Below are 21834 nucleotides of genomic sequence, written 5' to 3' on the forward strand. Positions count from 1 at the left end.
CATGGAAGAATAGCAATTTCCAACATTTTATGAATCACATGCTTTATTAATACAAATCTGTATGTATGGTTCAATACAAAGTAGTATATTGGTTCAATTATACGAGTTAACAAGAAGGACTTTCTAAAGAAACCATTAATATATCCATCAAGCATTTATTAGAAATCTTTACATAGGCGCTGAAAGAAATACAAAGATAAATGTCACAGTCTTTGCTTTCAAAGAATGTATAACATCTGCTATAAAATTGGTGGTTGTAGGAAAAATGATGGCTTTTTGTTTAAGAGAATCCAACTGGAACATAATGCAAAATAAAACTAATCCATTTTGAATGTTTATGTGTGATACTTCAACCAGTTCTACACAATGCTATCATCTCATATGATTTAAATATGGTTCAAACCTATACGCCCAAGAACATACTTTTTTGTGTCTCCATGATACCCTTTCTGTCTGACGTGAAATCTACCCCCCCAACAGAGCTCCTGAAAAAAGAAACGATAGGGGCAGTTATAACTTACTTTTATAAAAAGCACTCGGTTGAAAGATGACATTTAAGCTACGTTTCACTCCAAGATTCCTGATGTCACTACAGTTAACAATACTTAATTTATCCAATTAGTTAGTTCTCCAAGCCGATCTAAATCATCATTTTTGCCTCAAGACAAGAAGTAGAATTTTAAAGGTGCTGTGATGAATGCCTGCAGAAGAGTATACCCAGGCTCTGGAAACTTTAAAATTTTTTAATATTCTGATTGAGACACATGAAATGAAATTTTTAAACTGATTTTCTTACTCAATTTTTATACCTATACTTACAAAGACAGTATGTAATACCTCCACTAGGAGATGTTAGTATCCTTCTTACAGAACTGATGAAATCGAGACACAGATATATATGTATTTTTGGTGCTAGGTGTGCATATATACATTTCTAATGATGTATGTCTCTGCACTATGCATCTGTATCCTTGGGATATAAATCTTTTATCATGTTATGAAATTTCATGTAAGTCCCCAGCATATATTTTTGATCAAACCAGTTTATATCATGACAGATGGTCTATCCATTGTAATACACTTAATAATCTGAGGCTTGCATTGGTGCCATAATGATAACATTTCATCACTGTGGTCTCCCCATGGACTTAGAACAGATTGAAACCGAAAATTAAGTAGCACCTCATGCCCCAGAAGTCCATATATTATGTAGCCAGGACTCCAGAGATGTGGTTAGGGCAGCAGATCCTCCTTAATGGCCTCAGAGAAGTTGTCTGTACACTTATTTTGATGTACTGAACTCAAACAGCAGGGAGGCAGCTTAAGAATATCTGCCTTATGGCAAATTGTATAAAAGCCTTTCTACCAGAAGATTTGAAGACAGCAAGAGCAGCAGCAAGCAAGATGGTTACACTTCTGAACTTCATTTTAATTATTATTATTACTATAGTAAACTAAAGTTTACTAGATGAACATTTTATGGTATTGGGCAAGGGAAAGAAGCAAACATTTCTTCGGGAAAATCTGAGACAGCTGTAGCCCCTCACAAGATTCTCTCCTGTGAACTGTAGGGCTTTCATAATGTGTGACCTTGTACTATTTAGGGAAAAAAAAGAGAGAGAGAGAATATTCCTCTAAGAGCCAACACCTAAAATATAAAACACAACTGATGTTCCATAGAGTCTGGATAGGGTGTGGTGAACCTCTGAAGTTAGAAACAATTCTGACATCTACGCCCTGGAAAGGAATTGGGTGATGGATGAGATGGAAGTTTTCCAAAAAAAAAAATTAACCTCAGCCTTCCCTTCAATGAAAACATTATGCATTCATCCTGGGAATTTTTCTTTGGGTTGCAATTTTTTTCTCTCCTTATTTGCTATGTGCTAGATGTCTCTGAGGTGAGTCATGATGACGTATTAGCAAAAGAACACAATAGCCCTTTGATTGGCACCTGCTATGTATTTGCCTGGCACCATGCATGCAGCGTCTCATTATTGTCACAATGCCCCTATGAGCTTGACATTACACTGATTGGGGAGAGGAACCTGAGACTCAGAAGATATAAGGGATTTGTGAAGCTGGGACATGATCTCTACTCAGCTGACTCTAAGAGCTCATATGTAGTCACGGCATTGTATACATTCAGAGGCAATCTGTCACCTTAGGACTGACATTTAGCTGTCCTTTGAAAAATCAGAAAAATACCAGAAAACTTTAGTCTGGTGTCTGCTCTCCAGGTTAACTTAAAAAGCAACAGGCCATACACAGTCCTTCCTTAGGGCACAATGGAGGGTAAAGGGGAAATATACAGTGGGACTCATGGGATAAGACATTATTGATCATTTCAAGAGTTGCATACAAAAAAGAACAATAACTAAAACTTACGAGCCTTTTCCAAGTGATGCACACTCTCCTAGACATGTTACATGTGTTGTACTCTTTCTAAGTGTTCAGGAGGTAGGTGTTACTATGATCTCTCTTTTCCTGCTGAGGAGATCTTAACCGTATAGCCAAATAAGAAAGTTTCTAAAGGTGGAATCTAAACTCATGCCTGACAGACTCTCCCAGAGTCTGGGATTTCTACACTCTATTGCCTTGAATAGCAATTTGCCTCAACTTTTGTTTTAATTTTTATTTTATACTGGAGCAATAGTTGATTAACAATGTTGTGTTAGTTTCAGGTGCGCAGCAAAGTGATTCATATTACACACATACACACATGTATCTGTTCTTTCTCAGATTCTTTCCCCATGTAGATTCTTGCAGAACACTGAGCAGTATGCCCTGTGCTCTACACTCGGTCCTTGTTGGTTATTTCTTTTAAATATAGCAGTGTGTACATTCCACTTTCTATCCAAAGGGATTGGGTCTAGCTCTCCTTAAAAGTAAAAAATACTACCAAAATGTAGCTGCTTTGAACCTGATGGAGGGAAAAGCAAATAGCTCCTAAAGGAGCCCACTCTTTCATGTCCTTAAACCATTAGAGCAGAGTGCACCATTACCGGCAGTGTGTCGGGGGGGAAATTGTTCAGGAAGATATTTACCACTTCCTGTCCAGGATGTGCCCTGAGGGATTCAATATATATTCCTCTGCCTCTGAAATCTGACATAACAGCTTTCCTCACTTACTCTACCAAATTGCCTAATTCCAACTTTTGGAGATAGATAAGGCAGCATTGTTTTCATGTTTAATAGCTTTGATATAGCAATACATTTATATTATTCAAAAATAAAAAACAATTACAAAATATAGAAATATGTACAGTGAAATGTTTTTCTCCTGCCTTTGATCCTCCCCATCTCTCTCCCCTTCATATTCCGTGACCTCACAAAAGCACTGTCTACTATGTATCCTTCCAGAGTTTTTTAAATACGTATGAAGCAAAGATGAATATATATTATTTCTCTGTGTTTTTGGACAAAAGTTAGCATTCTGTGTACATTGTTCTGCACACTTCTTTTTTTCTAATTATTCACTCAGAGGAATTTTCTATATCAGTATGTGATTTTTCTCTCTCTCTCTCCTTTTGTTAGTATGCCTGCCAGTATCCCATTGGTTGGGTGATTATAATTTACCTAAATCCCAGTAACGGAGAAGGCAATGGCAACCCACTCCAGTACTCTTGCCTGGAATATCCCATGGACAGAGGAGCCTGGTAGGCTGCAGTCCATGAGGTCGCTAAGAGTCAGACACGACTGAGCAACTTCACTTTCACTTTTCACTTTCACTTTTCACTTTCATGCATTGGAGAAGGAAATGGCAACCCACTCCAGTGTTCTTGCCTGGAATATCCCATGGACAGAGGAGCCTGGTAAGCTGCAGTCCATGAGGTCGCTAAGAGTCAGACACGACTGAGCAACTTCACTTTCACTTTTCACTTTCACTTTTCACTTTCATGCATTGGAGAAGAAAATGGCAACCCACTCCAGTGTTCTTGCCTGGAGAATCCCAGGGATGGGGGAGCCTGGTGGGCTGCCGTCTATGGGGTGGCACAGAATTGGACATGACTGAAGCGACTTAGCAGCAGCAGCAGCAGCAAACCCCAGTAAACTCTGGATGGACATTTGGATTGCTTCCAGTATTCTTGCCTGGAGAATCCCAGGGAGAGGGCAGCCTCGTGGGCTGCTATCTATGGGGTCGCACAGAGTTGGACACAACTGAAGTGACTTGGCAGCAGCAGCAGTATTACAAATACTGATATACTGAATAACCTAGAATATATTTCATTGAGCACACCTGCAGGTACATCCACAGGATTAATTCCTGAATTGAAGATGCATCAAAAGTTATACCAATTCATAATTTTGGATGGGTAGAACCAGATTTCTATCTCTAACAACTGTCCTGTTTCAGGGATTCCCAAGCTTTTCCTCATCATAACACTCGAAGCAAATCAAGTGGTTTATACTTGGGATAAACTGGAAAAGATTTGAAGCCTTAGATTGATTGTGGCCAAAGGGAGCAAGCCTACTAGTTCTAACTGAGCAGGATCCACTGGGGCATCAGAGACCTGTGGGAAGTACGCCCAGCACCAGGTCTGGGAAGTCCTGAGGCTCTGTGTTTCAGTAAGCAGTGCATGACGCCAACTTCCCCTCAGTGTCACCAATGAAGAGTTGGAATTTGAGTTAACCTGATAGGTTCAAACAATGGTGTATTTACGCAGTTTTATTTTAAGTGAGATTGATTACTTTTCATATGTTTCAGTGTTTTTATAAGCTTCTTATCTATGAACTGTCCAATCTATTTTATTTTCTATTCAGCTGTTTGTCTGTCATTATTGACTTCAAGAAGCTATTTTTATTGAGAAAAAAAAAAAACTCATGCTGTCCATGATATGAATTGCAGTTCCTTCCCCCCATTTTATATTTGTCTCTTGACTTTATTCGTGGTTTTTTGTCTTACTGCTTTTGCGTGCATTAGTTTCTTTTCTGTTTTCTCATGTTGTCTTTTGCAATTTGGATTCTGAGTTGTTGATTAAAAGAGACGTTCCCCGCTTCACATTTACAAATGAATTTTCCTACTTCTTCCTACTGTTTTTTAAGACTTTCATTCTTGAATGTTAAAAAAAAAGCAAAAAAAAACACAACTCCATTTGGAATTGTTCCTGATGTTTGGTGTGAAATATGGACTCAGTTTTTCTTTTTTCCCCAGATGGGTTATTCTACAACACCATTTATTGAAAAATCCATCTTTGCCTTCACATTTGTTTTAATTTTTCTTTGTGTGGATTTCTACATTGTTTTACAGTTTATTTCCAAAGATATTGTTTTGCTGGTTTTGGCTGTTTTAAACGTTTTTCCCATTAGGCGTTTTAACTACTTGCTTTTGGTACATAATAAATTTATTGCTTTCTGTTTATTATTATCTATGTCCCATTACTTCCCTGAATTCTCTCACTCTTTGTAGTGTTTTGGTTGATTCCCTTGGATTTTCAAATGTTCCCTCATGTTATTGCTACATAATTACAGTTTATAATGTTTTTGCTTCTTATTTTCCTTCGGCTCCTGTGTTTTGACTAGTACTGCTAATACTTTGAGTTTCCCAGGTGGCACTAGTGGTAAAGAAGCTACTTGCCAGTGCAGGAGACATAAGAGACACAGGTTCGATCCCCTGGGTCGGGAAGATGCCCTGGAGAAAGGCATGGCAACCCACTCCAGTATACTTGCCTAGAGAATCCCATGGACAGAGGAGCCTGGTGGGCTAGAGTCTGTGGGGTCGCAGAGTAGACATGACTGAAGCAACTTAGCACGCACGCACGCTAATACTTTATGGTATTCTTCTCTTGATCTTGATTTTATTTTATTATTAGAGTATAATTGCTTTGGGCTTCCCTGGTGGCTCAGACAGTAAAGAATCTTCCTGCAAGGTGGGAGACCTGGGTTCGATCCTTGGGTTGGGAGGATCCCCTGGAAGAGGGCATGGCAACCCACTCCAGTATTCTTGCCTGAAGAATCCCCATGGTCAGAGGAGCCTGGAGGGCTACAGTCCATGGGGTCACAGAGTCAGACAAGACTGAGCGACTAAGCACATAGCACATAATTGCTTTACAATGTTAATTTCTGCTGTATAATGAAGTGAATTAGCCATATGTATAAATATATCCCCTCTCTCTTGTATCCTCCCTCCCATCTCACCCCCATCTCACCCCTCTAGGTCACCACAGAGCTGAGCTCCCTGTGTAGTACAGCATTTTCCCACTAGTTATCTATTTTATACATGGGCAGTGTATATACATCAATGCCAATCTCCCAAGCTGTCCCACCCTTCCCTTCCCTCACTGTATCCACATGTCCATTTTCTACATCTGAGTCTCTGTTGCTGCTCTGGAAATAGGTTCCTCCACACCATCTTTCTAGATTCCACATGTATGCGTTAATATACAATATTTGTTTTTCTTTCTATGACTTCACTGTATGACAGACCCTAGGTTTTGATGACTTTGCTTCTAGTCAATCTCCAGTGAGCACAATGCTGACTTCTGGACTGAGATAAATCTATGCTTACTGTGTGTAAAAGGTGTCCATCTATCCTCATTTAACTGAATGTGTTAGTGAGGAACGGCTATTGTATTTTGCCAAATGACCTTTCATCATATATGAAAATGATCATAATTTTTCTCTAATATTATAAACTACATATGAACATTTTTCCTAATAATGAACCATCATTGTACTTCTGGAGTAAATTCCTCTGTCAAAATAATTATTCTTTTTGTATGCTTTTGGGTACATGTTCTTTGAAATGGTGCCCTCATTTTTTTTTTTTTTTGGTACTAGATTAATCTATTCATTTTATTTGTGTATAAAACATCTTTGTCAAGTTTTATTATCAATTTTGCACCATTTTCCCAGAAACAATCTTAAGAAATTCTTTCATCTGTTTTTCTCTAGAAACATTGAAATATCCCTGGTTTTATTTGCTTTTAAATTCCCTTATGAAAGTAACTAAACCTGCAGCTTTGCTGAAAATAACCTTTTGATCATTTTATCCTCTATCATTTTTACTGAAGTAGTTCTAAATATTTAGATTCTTATTTCTTGATGTCATTTAGTGTAAATCATATTTTCCTTAAAAAAGTCTTACTTCATCCAACTTTTTCAATTTCATCGTCTTAAGATTCTTTAATCTCCCCATTTCCTGTGTGGTTAATTCTTCCTTTACTGTTGAGTTTTGTTTCTTTGTTTTTAATCGCAGTTTTCTCTTTCCTGATTAACTAATGAATTTTCTCTCTCTCTTTTTTTTTAAGACAACCAGATTTTGTCTTCATAGATTACAGCTACCATTTTTCTAATTCATTGGAATTAAAAAACATAATATAAAAAACAAACAAAAAAAAACATAATAGTGACTCTGTCATCAACTCCATCATTTTAACACAATAGCAGCCCTAGGCAACATGTAGATGAATAAGCCTGTTGGTGGTCCTATAAAACTTTTTTATGGATACTGAATTTTGAATTTCATACAATTTTCACATCATGAACTATTATCATTCATTTTTTTCCCCCAAACATCACATAAGCTGTAAGCAGCATTCTTATTTTGCAGGCCATACAAAAATAGGTGTTGGACCAGATTTGGCCCATAAACTGTGATTAGCTGGTACCTACTCTACCCAATATATTTTTAATTATAATGGTATCTATTAGTTTCCTAATATGAACAATAGTAACAATTTTGCTATACCCTCCTTCCTTTATCTTAGTTTCTTTATCAATATTTTCTTCCTCATTATTTTACTTTGTATATTAAATAATCTTGAAGATAAATTTACCTGATCATAAGATATGGGTCTCTTCCTTTCTTTTTTACTGAACACCTTTTACATGTTGCTGTACTGACTTCTGACCTTGTTTGTGACTATGGAGAAACATACAGACAGCTTCGTTGTTTTATCTTATTCTTATACTTAGTGTAATCTTTTTTCTCGATCACTCAAATGATCCTCTTGCTTAAATCTTGGAATTTCAATAACATTATTAGCATAGTTATGGTGTTGCTGTATCAGTTTCAGTATTCACTAGAACATTATCCTCCCAATGTAAAAAATATTCAAAGCATATAAATTGTGAATATTTTTCTTGATTTATTTCTTTAAGTTATTTTCCATTTTGTTGCTTCTGTTTTTTTATCTTCAGAGATTTCAATTATACATATGTCATATTTTTAATTTTTGCTTCTTTTCTGTATCTCATTTTATCTGTAAACTTTTCAGTTGTTTTATTTTGCTGTTTCTAATTCATTTTGTTAATTCGTCTCATTTCTGTAATTTATTTCCTTTACTATATATTTCCATAGTGTATGTTCCTCAATAGTGTTCCTTGCATTTTCTTAATTTATGTGCTGATTTTGGTTTTTCTTCAATTTTTCCTGAGTTCTACCAGTTCAATTTTCATTTCTTTCTGGTGTAATTCCCTCTTATCTCTGAATTCTAGTATTACTTTCCTTGGCCTTCCCTTGTGGCTCAGCTGGTAAACCTGCCTGCAATACAGGAGACCTGGGTTTGATCCCTGGGTTGGGAAGATTCCCTGGAGAAGGGAAAGGCTACCCACTGCAGTATTCTGGCCTGGAGAATTTCATGGACTGTATAGTCCACAGGGCTGCAAAGAGTTAGACACGACTGAGTGACTTTCACTTTCTGTCATACACTTAAAAAGGATACTGCTTGATATTCTTTTACTTGCTGGTAGATACTAAGGGCAAATATTTAGTCTTTGTGTCACCATTTTTCTTGTGAGTATTCATTTCGGAATGAGATTTCATGCTGTTTTTCACATTTGTTTTCACGTAAGAATTTTGTATGGTTGTTCTGCTGGTTCTTTTCCTATTACTTGTCATTGAATACGTTGGATTTTCTTGGATTAGTATCCTCTACAGAGTTGATGGGAAAGGGAGGCAGTTGTTGCCAGAGTAACCATTGAATTTTTACTACAAAAAGGATCTTTATTTGCTGTCACTAAGATAGATAGTTCTCTATACAAGTATGGCTCAAGTACGTGAACGCGTTACACCCCTAATCCCTCTGATTCTGAGTCAAATGCAGTGAAGGGTAGGGTTTTGCCAATAGCTTGTTGACTGTAGTTCCAGCAGAATTTTTTTTTCTGAACAAGATTATAAATTTTAAATTCAGGGTGAACCCCTCATCTTTAAGAACTATTATAATTTTGCTATTATCTTCTGAGCTCTACTTCTGTTGGGCCCCTTATCACTCTTGACATTTCATAGCTTCACTGCCTCCCAAGAGAAATCTAACTTTTTTTTTTTTTAACAATTCCAAAATCCCTTGCTTTTTTTGGATTATATTTATCTTCCAAGTTTGATTAAGAGTTTTAGAGGTTTTCGCTGTTGTTTTTCTGCTGTATGATGTCCAGGAGCAAAGGGGAACTATGATGACTTTCTCAGCCATATTTATACAGGGATTCTATTAACATTATGCTTTGAAAGAGTTAATCGAAAAGGGTGCCTATGTCTAGCTTTCAACAAATGGAGTATAACCTTTAAAAAGCAAATACAAAATTGTGATGCGACCATGAAGATTTGAAATTTCCAGGAATAATTCTAGAGTAAAAATCTAAAGAATCAGCAAAAATGATGGGATGTAAAAACCATAGGAATTCAGATAAAGAGAAAATTGAGCGTCGATAGGCACAGTGATTGAAGGGGTTGTATGGGAACAGAGATTAGAAAGATTCAATGAAGGCTTGAGCAAATGTCACTGGTATTCCTGCCTATAATTTTGGTCTAAGAACCTTGGAAAATTCTTTCTCTCTTACCATTCTGTGTTCCTGGTTGCTTTCCCTTTACCTCAGGATATCTCAAACTGTGAAGAAAATGAAAAGAGATAGAGCTGGTTAAGGGAGAGGAAGAAGGTTTCAGAATAAAAATCATATATATATATATATTTTTTCTCTCTCTGTCTCCAGAGTCTATGCCAGTTCCCCAGAACCAAGCCAGGCTCCCAGAGGCATTCTGGACCGAGAGTTCTTGGCACGGACAAGATTTCCAAAAGACAGAAGTGCCTTTGAGCCATATCCTGGCGCCTGAAACCAAGCCAAAACAGCTTGGACAGTGAGAAAAGTGAAGCAGCTTCAGAACATTCTGTGTCGCATATTTGTTGCTGGCCTCTTTGCTTTATAATCTTTTTAAAAATTATGTTTTCCTCCTGGATATTTTAGTCTGCTTTTATTAGTCATTTCAAGGAGGATCATATAAAGGCTTAGGGAAGGCTGGTCGCTCATTCCTCTCTGTGGCCTCCAGTGCAGCACCCTGCCTGCGCTCTCTCCACCACTGTTTACTTATAAGCTTGATTTTGGCAGCCAGTAAGTTTATTTTACATTTTACTGAAGTGTGAGGGGAAATACTGATAGAAAAACTAAACAAAACCCCTCATGAAATGGTATCACCAAATGAGCAAAGTACCTGAAAAAGTCAAACATCCGGGTGCCCAGAACTCAAAGGCTGATTTTTCTTCCCTATAAGGCACCCTCAGAACCTCTTCCTAAAACTGGCTGTTGATAAGATCATCTGAAAATTAATCACTAGCAGAGAGAAGGCTGTATTCACTGTCAACCTACCCTGCAAGTCTGGGTCCTCGCCTCCCTGAGTTTCTCCTGTGTTTCTGTGTTCACCAGAAACTTCAGAACAGGGGCACAAACTTCTTTGCCGTTGCTTTAAAGAAATGGGAATGCTAGCTCTTCTGTCTAATGAAAGTATGATTTTTATTTGCCTACGATTGCTACTGGTGATTATTGAAAAATAATCTAAAATAATTTCTTCCTCATATGTGATGATGTAGCTCATCATAAAATATTTTATAAAAGAAAAATGTCAATGGACACATGTAAAGTGAAGGGTTTTAGAAATCTGGACAACATAATTTTACATAATTTTTCTATAAAGCAAATCTCTAAGAGTAGACTTTAAGTGTGTGTCTTTGGAGGGGTGACATATGTATATATCTATACTCCAAACTTATGTCTCTCATTAATATGTTGATGGTTGAATGATACACATCCCCATAATCATTTTAGAATAATATGGCAATTTAAAATGGGAGAAGGATATAACTTATAAGAGCAAACATATTTGCCTAAAAGGGTTATTCTATATTAGTCCAGGCCTTATGGCATCCCAGAGAAGGCAATGGCACCCCACTCCAGTACTCTTTCCTGGAAAATCCCATGGACAGAGGAGCCTGGTAGGCTATAGTCCATGGAGCCGCTAAGAGTTGGACACAACTGAGCAACTTCACTTTCACTTTTCACTTTCATGCATTGGAGAAGGAAATGGCAACCCACTCCAGTGTTCTTGCCTGGAGAATCCCAGGGACAGGGCAGCCTGGTGGGCTGCCGTCTATGGGGTCACACAGAGTTGGACACGACTCAGGTGACTTAGCAGCAGCAATGGCACCCCACTCCAGTACTCTTGCCTGGAAAATCCCATGGATGGAGGAGCCTGGTAGGCTGCAGTCCATGGGGTCACAAAGAGTCGGACACGACTGAGCGACTTCATTTCACTTTCAATACAGAAGCTTAGTCAGACAATAGAGAACACCCAAGTCTCCTACAGGTGAGGCTAATCAGCTCCAGGTAAGAAGTAACCTGCAAGAGATAGACCTTCTTTGAGGCACTGCACAATGGAAAGATTAAAAGCTGAGGGTTGAGAAGACACTGGAAAAACACAAAAGCTTTCTGACAAAACAGTTCCCACTCACTTAAAAAAAAATATGTAGTGTACAGATCATAACCATAGCAACAACAAATCTCAAATCCAGCTCAATTTCTAATGAGATTAACATTAACTCCCGTAGTAAATCCCAGCAGGAAAAAAAGAAAAAAAAAAGCTGTGCCCATTTCTAAGCTTAAACATTATATGTCTCAGTCTGTATTGTAGTACACAAGATGTCTTGTCTTTATAAAAATTACAAAGCATTAAGAAAGAAAAAGTTTCCCAAGAAACAAAGCAATTCTTAAAAGCTCAGATATGACACAAATGTTGGAACTATCTGGCAAGGAATTTCAAATAACTATGAATAATAGGCAAAAGCACTAACTGGAAAGATAAATAACATGTAATATCAATTGGGTGATTTCAGGAGAGAAAAGCAAACTGTAAGAAAGTATCAGTAGAAGTTTAGAAATGAAGAACAAAGAAATGGAGATAAAAAGTACTTCTTACAGACTTACTAGTAGACTTAGCAAGGTCAAGCGTCAGAGTTTTCTAGGACAGCCATACCAGAATATCATGGATGGGTGACTTACACAACAAAATTTTTCCGCATAAATGGCAATCTAGAAGACTGAGATCAAGGAGTTGACAGGGTTGGTTTCTTCTGAGGCCTCTCTACTTGGCTTGTGGATGGTCATCTTCTACCTGTGTCTTCATGCGAACTTCCCTCTGTGTGTATCTGTATGTCCTAATCTCCTATTGTAAAAACATCAGCAGTATTAGAGTAGGACCCAGTTAACAAGTTCATTTTAACTAAATTATTTTTTGAAGAGGTCACCAAAAGAGACCCTGTATCCAAAACAGTCATATTCTGAAATGCTGGGATTAGGACTTCAACATATAACATTTTTTGTTTTTTGAGAAAGAGAACAACACAACTCAGCATATAGCACAAAGAAAGTTTCAGTGAACTAAAGATAAGTCTACAGATAGTACACAAATTGAAACTGGAATAAATGAGAAAAGGGAAAACCCAACAGAAGAGATCACCAAGAGATGTGAAACAATATCAAATGGTCTAACATACTGTAGCTCAGATGATAAAGAATCTGCCTGCAGTGCAGGAGACTCAGGTTCAATCCCTGGATCAGGAGGATCCTCTGGAGAAGGGAATGGCAACCCACTCTAGTGTTCTTGCCTGGAGAATCCCATGGGCAGAGGAACCTGGTGAGCTATAGTCCATGGGGTCACAAAGAGTTGGACATGACTGAGCAAAGTCTAGTTAACATATATGTAATTAGAATCCCAGTGTTTGACAGTATATGCTGAATCATTCATTACAACTTTCATTTAAAAAATTTTTCTTCTCATTTTTTTTAGAACTCGCTTTGTTGTACAGGTTTAATTTCTATCATCAAATATTTTGTTTACATATTTTCACACTTTCTAGTATAATGTTAGCATTGAAGGGTCTAAATAGGTGTTTGAATATATCTTTAGCCAATATCATAATATTTTAAAATCAATTTATGATTATTTCCTAAATATTCTAAAATTGAGAATATTATCAGTATTTCATTGTTTTTATTAATTATAAAATTTCCAGCAGTACAGATATAACTATAAATAATAAGTTTTCTCTAATTTACCTCAAACCAACTTTTCAAAGTACCAACTGCTAATAGTCTCTTTATTCTTCTAAATATTATTTGATTCATATAAACATACATTACATTACAAAGGCTGTAAATGTCTACTCTTGTGGGCATATCATAGGGAAATATAAATATTTCCCTATAGTAAATTCCAGAAGGGGGTTTCCTAGGTCAGGGGTATGTACATGTTTAATTTTGATAAGTACTCTCACACTGCTTTCCACAAAAGGCTATACCAGTTCATACAACAATAGTATATATTCAAGAACATTTTTCCACACTCTGGCCAATCTTAATATATCAGTTCAGTTGCTCTGTCATGTCCAACTCTTTGTGACCCCATAGACTGCAGCATGCCAGGCTTCCCTGTCCATTACCACCTTCCAGAGCCTACTCAAACTCATGTTCATTGAGTCGGTGATGGCATCCAACCATCTCATCCTCTGTCGACCCCATCTCCTCCTGCCTTCAACGTTTCCCAGCATCAGGGTCTTTTGAAATGAGTCAGTTCTTCACATCAGGTGGCCAAAGTATTGGAGTTTCAGCTTCAGCATCAGTCCTTCCAATGAATATTCAGGACTGATTTCCTTTAGGATGGACTGATCAGATCTCCTTGCAGTCCAAGGGGCTCTAAAGGGTCTTCTTCAACACCACAGTTCAAAGGCATCAATTCTTCAGTGCTCAACTTTCCTTATAGTCCAATTCTCACATCCATACATGAGCACTGGAAAAACCATAGCCTTGACTAGACAGACCTTTGTTGGTAAAAATAATGTCTCTGCTTTTTAATATGCTATCTAGTTTGGTCATAGCTTTCTTCCAAGGAGCAAGCGTCTTTTAATTTCATGGCTGCAATCACCATCTGCAGTGGTTTTGGGGCCAAAAAAAATAGTCTCTCATTGTTTCCACTGTTTCCCCATCTATTTGCCATAAAGTGATGGGACTGGATGCCATGATCTTAGTTTTCTGAATGTTGAGTTTTTAAGCCAGCTTTTTCACTCTCCTCTTTGACTTTCATCAAGAGGCTTTTTAGTTCTTCTTCACTTTCTGCTATAAGGGTGGTATCATCTGCATATCTGAGCTTATTGATATTTTTCCATCAATCTTGATTTCAGTTTGTGCTTCATCCAACCCAGCATTTCTCATGGTCTACTCTGCATATAAGCTAAATAAGCAGGGTGACAATATACAGCCTTGATTTACTCCTTTCCTGATTTGGAACCAGTCTGTTGTTCCATGTCCAGTTCTAACTGTTGCTTCTTGACCTGCATACAGACTTTTCAGGAGACAGGTCAGGTAGTCTGGTATTCCCATCTCTTTAAGAATTTTCCATCGTTTGTTGCGATCCACACAGTCAACATTTTAATTTATAATTTGATGTCAGTGATATTTAGCAGATATATTTTAATCTCTAAGAAGCTGGGTTTTTCCCATTTTTAGTGGTGACTCCTTAATCTTTAAATATTGTTCCAAAATTTTTTAGCAGCAATTCAACGAGAATTTGATTAGTCAAAGTTTTACCTTTTAAAATGTATTGATGTTTTCCTCTGGAGCTTTTAATACCTTTAAAAATGAATTATCTTTTCTCTGTAGAATACAATTAACATCTTCAGTTCAGTTCAGTCACTCAGTCGTGTCCAACTCTTTGCAACCCCACGAACCGCAGCACACCAGGCATCCCTGTCCATCACCAACTCCCAGAGTCCACCCAAACCCATGTCCATCGAGTCGGTGATGCCATCCAACCATCTCATCCTCTGTCGTCCCCTTCTCCTCCTGCCCTCAATCTTTCCCAGCATCGGGGTCTTTTCAAATGAGTCAGCTCTTTGCATTATGTTATTATTTTATTTGAGGGGTTCTTGATACCTGTATTTTGTATCTAGTCTTTCAAAACTAAGTTGTTTAAAATTTGTACTACTATGTTCTTTTCTTATAATGTTTATAATAGTTTTTATTTAGTTAAAATTTCTGTGTATTTCTGACATTATAGACTCCTACTCTGCTCAAGAAACAAGTCAACATACTTAGAGTTTACATGTCAGTGATATAGTGTGCATATATGTGCATTTTTTTTCTTGTGAACAGTCATATTTGTTAGGGGAAGAGGTCATTTGTGCAATATTTCTTTTTGTTTCTTCATATACATTTTTACATCTTCTTTTCTCTAGTAAAGCTCCATTGTTAATATAGTTTGACCATAAGAGTTCACTAGAGAGAAATAAAATTCACTCTACCTGTGAATTAGCACATGCATAATTCTTTAAAAGCCTACTAGAAGCATCTCTCTAAATAATTCAGGGGTTCACAGGAGATATTGGCCGTGTCTTCTAACCTCTAAGCAGGTATTTCCAGCAGTGCTCCAATGTCTAGGGTACTTTCAATCGTTTATTCAACCAGAGAATCTCTGAATTTATTAGAGTTATATAAATGGGATACCAGGTAATGTTTTATTAAAATAAAGATTTTGAAAATAAAAAAATAATTTACTAGTTCATATTACTCTTATTCAAAAAAATTCATGCTGTTCCATAATGATTATATTCCTAGCCTAATTTCCACATTAATTATCCCAACTTATTTCCTCTTTGACATCTATTTTGTCCTATGCTAAGTCACTTCAGTCATGTCTGACTCTGGGCGACCCCATAGACGGCAGCCCACCAGGCTCCCCTGTCCCTGGGATTCTCCAGGCAAGAACACTGGAGTGGGTTGCCATTTCCTTCTCCAATGCATGAAAGTGAAAAGTGAAAGTGAAGTCGCTCAGTCATGTCCAACTCTTCGCGACCCCATGGACTGCAGCCTACCAGGCTCCTCCGTCCATGGGATATTCCAGGCAAGAGTACTGGAGTGGGGTGCCATCGCCTTCTCCGATTTTGTCCTATAGTCATATTGAAATACTCATCATCCAAATATAGTCTGATGTAGCAGATATTTTTATCAACTCAATGGACATGAGTTTGAGCAAACTCCAGGAGATAGTGAAGGACAGGGAAGCCTGGCGTGCTGCAGTCCATGGGGTTACAAAGAGTCAGACACAACTGAGAGACTACACAACAACAGTAAGTAAAGAACTAGTCCAGGTTCTGGCTTATTTCCCTTCAACTCGAATTTGGAGATGCCTCTGCAACTAACAAAAAGTTTGACTAAATATCTTGAGGAGGAAAAAAACGATTGAGTCCCAGTGTAGGAAATGGCTCCCAGTGGGAGAGCTTCAGGGTGCACATATACAGTCTGGCCTCGGGAGAGCTTTCTAGGAGTTCCCCTTACTCTCACTGCTTGTACCTTTTGCTCCCCTGGGCAGCCAGTAGTAATATATGTTGTCATGGTGCAGACCATTTTCTTCTTACTCCCGGAAACAGGCAATATTCTCCGAGGGTAGTTACTCTTGGATTAAAACATGGCTTGGTCAGAGGCACTGGCTGATTATCTCCATAATCAAAAGATGCCTGGGGAAGTAAAGAGACATGGAGTAACAGTAAAACCTCTCTGTCTCTTTATTTCTGAAGTCATATTTATTACAAGAAAAAGCCCAAAGATGTGAACAAATAAAATCATCCATAAGTCTGATCATCCCTGTATATTTACACCATTTTATATTTCATTCCCTCTTTCTTTACTGATTTATGGAAGTGAGATTATATTCACATCAATTTTGTGCCATGTCTCTATTATTTTATATTATAAAATTGGAATTGATATGTTATGTACATCTTTATATGTTGTTACTTAGTTGTTCGGTCATGTCCAACTCTTTTGTGACCCCACAGCCTGTAGCCCACCAAGGTCTCTGTCCAAGAGATTTGCCAGACAAGAATACTGGAGTGGGTTGCCATTTCCTTCTCCAGGAGATCTTTCTGACCCAGGGATCGAACCTGCATCTCCTGCATTTGCAGGCAGATTCTTTACTGCTGAGCTACCAGGGAAGCTCAAATCTTTACATACTTCATTTAATTTTCTAGGAGAAGGGGGCGACAGAGGATGAGATAGTAGAATGGCATCACTGACTCAGTAAACACCAGTATGAGCTTGAGCAAACTCCAGGAGATGGTGAAGGACAGGGAAGTCTGGCACACTGCAGCTCATAAGGTTGAAAAGAGTTGGACACGACTTACAGACTGAACAACAATAGCCATACCATCATATGCTTGTTCTTTCTGTCTGCACTTCTCTTGTATTTGGTCATTATAATTGCTTCCATATTCATTCTATTATAAATGTTGAGGCATATATCTCTCTGCATACATACATGTTTTAAGAAGTTTCTCTTAACACAATTTCTAGGTCCAATAATATAAATAATATTTACATATTGGTAACATTTATTGAAGGATCACCATACGCTAGTGTTCTACATGTTTCATGCACATTAACTCATGTTACCTTCACATCCATCTCCTGAAACCAGTACTATGATCATCCCTAGACTATGGAGGCAGAATCTGAGAGACACAGGGACAAGGTTAAATAATTTCCTTATGGCTAGATGGGAAGTGGCAGAGTTGGAGTTCAAATACAGGCTCAAAGATGTAGAAACCCATGCGAACAGGTATACTGGCTGAGTATCAGTATAATCATGATAATCATTCAGTATAATCATTCAGCATGATGCATGGGGCATACTATCACATCAATTCTCCATTAAAATAGTAGTGTGGCATCTTTATAGCAGAGAAAGACAGGTATCTACTTTAGGCAAAAGAGCATACATGCAGTGTTTTTGTTAAGAAGCAATTTAATCAATCTATGAAATATTTAAACTATTCAGGCAGCCTGCAATTCATATGCCTACATTCCCTGTGTGATGGAAGAATTTATAAGGATCACAAAGACACCCTAAGTCTCAATACAAACATTATTACTGGGAAAATATTTTTTTTAATGTATAACTGTGTTTTTAATTTTCTTTGTTAATTTGCAATAACTTATAAGTCATTTAAGTAAGAAAACACTGTCAGAAGAAATTATACATTAACTGTCATAGAAAATAGTTTTTTCTCCCTCTTTAATTTCTTTTGTGTGAATGACATGTCAGAGGATAAGGCGTGGCAAGCACTCAAATTCTTCATGGACCTAGTGGTACCAAATGCAGTAGCAGCTTTGCTTAAGCAAAACTCCATGGCATTGTACTTAGGTTTAGTATTTAATGAGTTAAGTTTTTATCCACATTGCCTATTTTTCTACTGAACCCTGCCAAAAATATTCTGGCAGATGGTAAAATAATAAAATTGCTGGCTCTAAAATCCAAAATCTTGGAGATAATTAGAAGACTTGATACAGGTAACATTTATTAGTCATGAAGAGCTTGACAGCAAGGAGGATTTTTCAACCCACACAATTTTGAAAGGGAAAAAAATTTCTCTTTCTGAACACTGATCAAACTGTGACTCTGTGACATGAAGGGAGAAACACACTTCATAGGATTTAGTTGGACAACTTCTTCACTGAAGCACAACCTAAACAGAGAGAAGGAAATAACGCCTTTTAAAGGTGACTCCTTTTACAGAACAGTGACAGCCAACGTGAGCCATCTTTGGAAATTTCCTTCTGTTCTAGTTAAACAAACCGCAAGTTCATTAGGTAGAAATGAGCACCAAGAATAATCTCACTAACCATTAGATAGGTTTAAATGAAATAAAATGTATGTTAATTATCAGTTTTCCTTCTTTCTTAACATAAACATCATTCTTAGGCTGGGAAGGCACCCAGGAGCATTTGCTGGTTGGAGAAAGTTAAGGTTTTAAAATTTGACCACTCAGCTCTTCACACATAAACGACAGTGGTTACCCCATCCATATTTTACCAAAGTCAAGTACATCTTACAGGTATAAGAAATTCAAGCAATCCTGCTGTTAACCCTATAGAAGAAGGGGTAAATGGCATTGGTAATCTGCTTTGGGGTTCAAAGAGTGTAGTTCAGGCTGCTGTGGCTTGATCATAGACATATGCCATCTTCCTAGAATCTAAGTGTTTTTCCAAACTGAAAGGGGCTTTAAAGATCTCCAGTTGCATTTCTCATTTTTTAGAAGGAAAAAAAAATTTTAACACTTCATGAAATGAAGTGACTTGCACAGGCTATTCCCGGAAAGCCTGAGACTTGATCACAGATGCCCTGATTCCTTGTATCCTGCTATTTCTAGTGTTACAGCTACAAGTTTGCACGATAAAGTATCTGCCAGACTCACCAAACCTAGTGACCCAAACTGTATCCTGTAAATACACGTAAGAATGAATAACAGGCCCAAATAAAATTGCAACGTGTAAATTTTTAAAAGTTAAATTCAAGAGTGGATAATATATTGAAAGCCTTGAAAAGGGAGGAAACAAGAAAGGAAGGAAGAGAAGCATTTTTTGTTTGTTTTTCTAGTTGAAATATAATGACCTTTAAAAGAATATTTCAGAGAAGAATGGTTGACTCTATATATGTTATCAAAACTTGGGATTAATTCTTCTGGCTTATGAAAATGGAATGATAAATTGCCAAAGAATGAAATACAGCTATGCAGATGAGAAAAGAGATTTTTCACACACAAAAAATTATAAATCTGATATCTCTGGAGAGAAAGGCAGTTAAGTTCCAAAACCAAGTATCATGACTGATAACAGATATATTTAAAAATAATAGATTTAAAGTAAACATAGTCTAGAGGTGTTAAGAAACAATCCATTAGAAGTAGAAATCATGTTAGAGCATCATAATAATAGTAAATAACATTCATTTGGTACTTCATATGCACGAACAATATTCTAAGGGCTTTAAATACATGAACTCATGGGTCTCCTACAACATGTCTGTAAAGTACTTATGTTTATTCTTCTCATTTTATAGATATGAAATGAAAGTACTGCTGGATTAAATTGCTTATCTAAGATTATAACACTACTAATAATATAACTGAAAAATGAACCCAGGAAATCTGATTTCAGAATCCATGGTCTTAACTTCTATGCCATTATGTCCTTATCCTCGTACAAAGATAATAAAATAAATAGAAAATGTATCCTTAGAAAGTTGGAACTATCTCTCATACAGCACTGAGATGACTGCAGAGGGGCATCTGTACTATAATGGTGCAAGGGTCTTGTTCAAAGAAAATTGATCTTAGAGCAAGTTGTAAGAGCCTTGCTCTTACATATAAAGAGGGTATGTCATGACGTGACTTCTGAAAGAAGGAAGAAAGGAAGGAAGGGGAAAAAAGAGTGAGGAGTATGAAATGTGTGCTGTGCTTAGTCGCTCAGTTATGTCCAGCTCTTTGCAACCCCACGGACTGTAGCCCACCAGGCTCCTGTCTCCATGGGATTTTCCAGGCAAGAATACTGGAGTGGGTTACCATGCCCTCCTCCAAGGGATCTTCCCAACCCAGGGATTGAACCCAAGTCTCCCATACTGCAGGCAGAATTGCAGGCAGATTCTTTACTGTCTGAGCCACCAGGGAAGCCCAAGAATACTGGAATGGGTAGCCTATCCCTCTCCAAGGGATCTTCCCAACCCAGGAATTGAACCAGCATCTATCCACCTGCACTGCAGTAGACCCTGGTTTGAGTCCTGGGTCAGGAAGATCCCCTGGAGAACAGATAGGCTACCCACTCCAGTATTTTGGGGCTTCCTTGGTGGCTCAGATGATACATATATGTCAATGAAATAGTATAAGTAACAAAAATAAGGCACAGAACACTTTGATGGCCAAAAAACATATAAAACTAATGGTAAAAACCCATTGTGGACTTTCAGATTAAGCTACAATAATAGCCATTGCTAACATTTTAACACTGTTTGTGTGTGAGTGTGTGTATGTGTATAAATATGTATAACTGAAATGCTTGTGTCCCTCCCAAAATTCCCATGTTGAAGACTTTGTCACCAATGTGATGGTATCTAGACATGGAACCTTTAAGAGCTAATTAGGGTTAGATGAGTTCATGAGAGTGGGGCTTTCATGATGCAATTAGTGCCCTTATAAAAAAGACACCAGAGATTGAGTATTTCTCTTTACCCATACCCCTCAGTACTGGACTATAATAGGCTTACAATACTTTTTACACAAATAATGCATAAAACAAACAAACAAAAATAAAACATTTTTAATATTATAGTACAGTACCTTTGAAGACTACAGTGGTATAGTACAATAGATGTCATACAGGGGCCCGCACAGGGTAAACTGGCAAGTCAGTCAGTTCAGTCACTCAGTCATGTCCGACTCTTTGCGACCCCATGAACCACAGCACATCAGGCCTCCCTGTCCATCACCAACTCCTATGAGTTTACCCAAACTCATATCCATTGAGTTGGTAATGCCATCCAACCATATCATCCTCTGATCGTCCCCTTCTCCTCCTGCCCTCAATCTTTCCCAGCATCAGAGTCTTTTCCAATGAGTTAGCTCTTCGCATCAGGTGGCCAAAGTATTGGAGTTTCAGCTTCAACACCAGTCCCTCCAATGAACACCCAGGATTGATCTCCTTTAAGATGGACTGGTTGGAACTCCTTGCAGTCCAAGGGACTCTCAAGAG

At 37.7% G+C, this 21834-nt stretch overlaps 1 long non-coding RNA gene across 3 annotated transcripts in view; it reads right to left on the bottom strand.

Moving 5' to 3' along the window:
• Window positions 1-25: 25 nt before the first annotated feature.
• LOC112579546 overlaps window positions 26-21834 on the bottom strand; it is a 68175-nt gene continuing 46366 nt past the window's right edge. The window contains exons 2-5 of one of the 3 annotated variants that reach the window (XR_003103861.3): window positions 16606-16769; window positions 12262-12424; window positions 9775-9821; window positions 26-485 (exon numbers count right to left, since the gene is read on the bottom strand). This is a non-coding gene — a long non-coding RNA (uncharacterized LOC112579546). Of the gene's footprint in view, window positions 486-9774; window positions 9822-11423; window positions 11602-12261; window positions 12425-16605; window positions 16770-21834 lie in introns of those variants that run through there. The other 2 variants (XR_003103862.3, XR_006639927.1) reach the window with 2 other exon arrangements.

This window comes from Bubalus bubalis, chromosome 2 (assembly GCF_019923935.1).
Source record: "Bubalus bubalis isolate 160015118507 breed Murrah chromosome 2, NDDB_SH_1, whole genome shotgun sequence".
Taxonomy (NCBI): domain Eukaryota; kingdom Metazoa; phylum Chordata; class Mammalia; order Artiodactyla; family Bovidae; genus Bubalus; species Bubalus bubalis.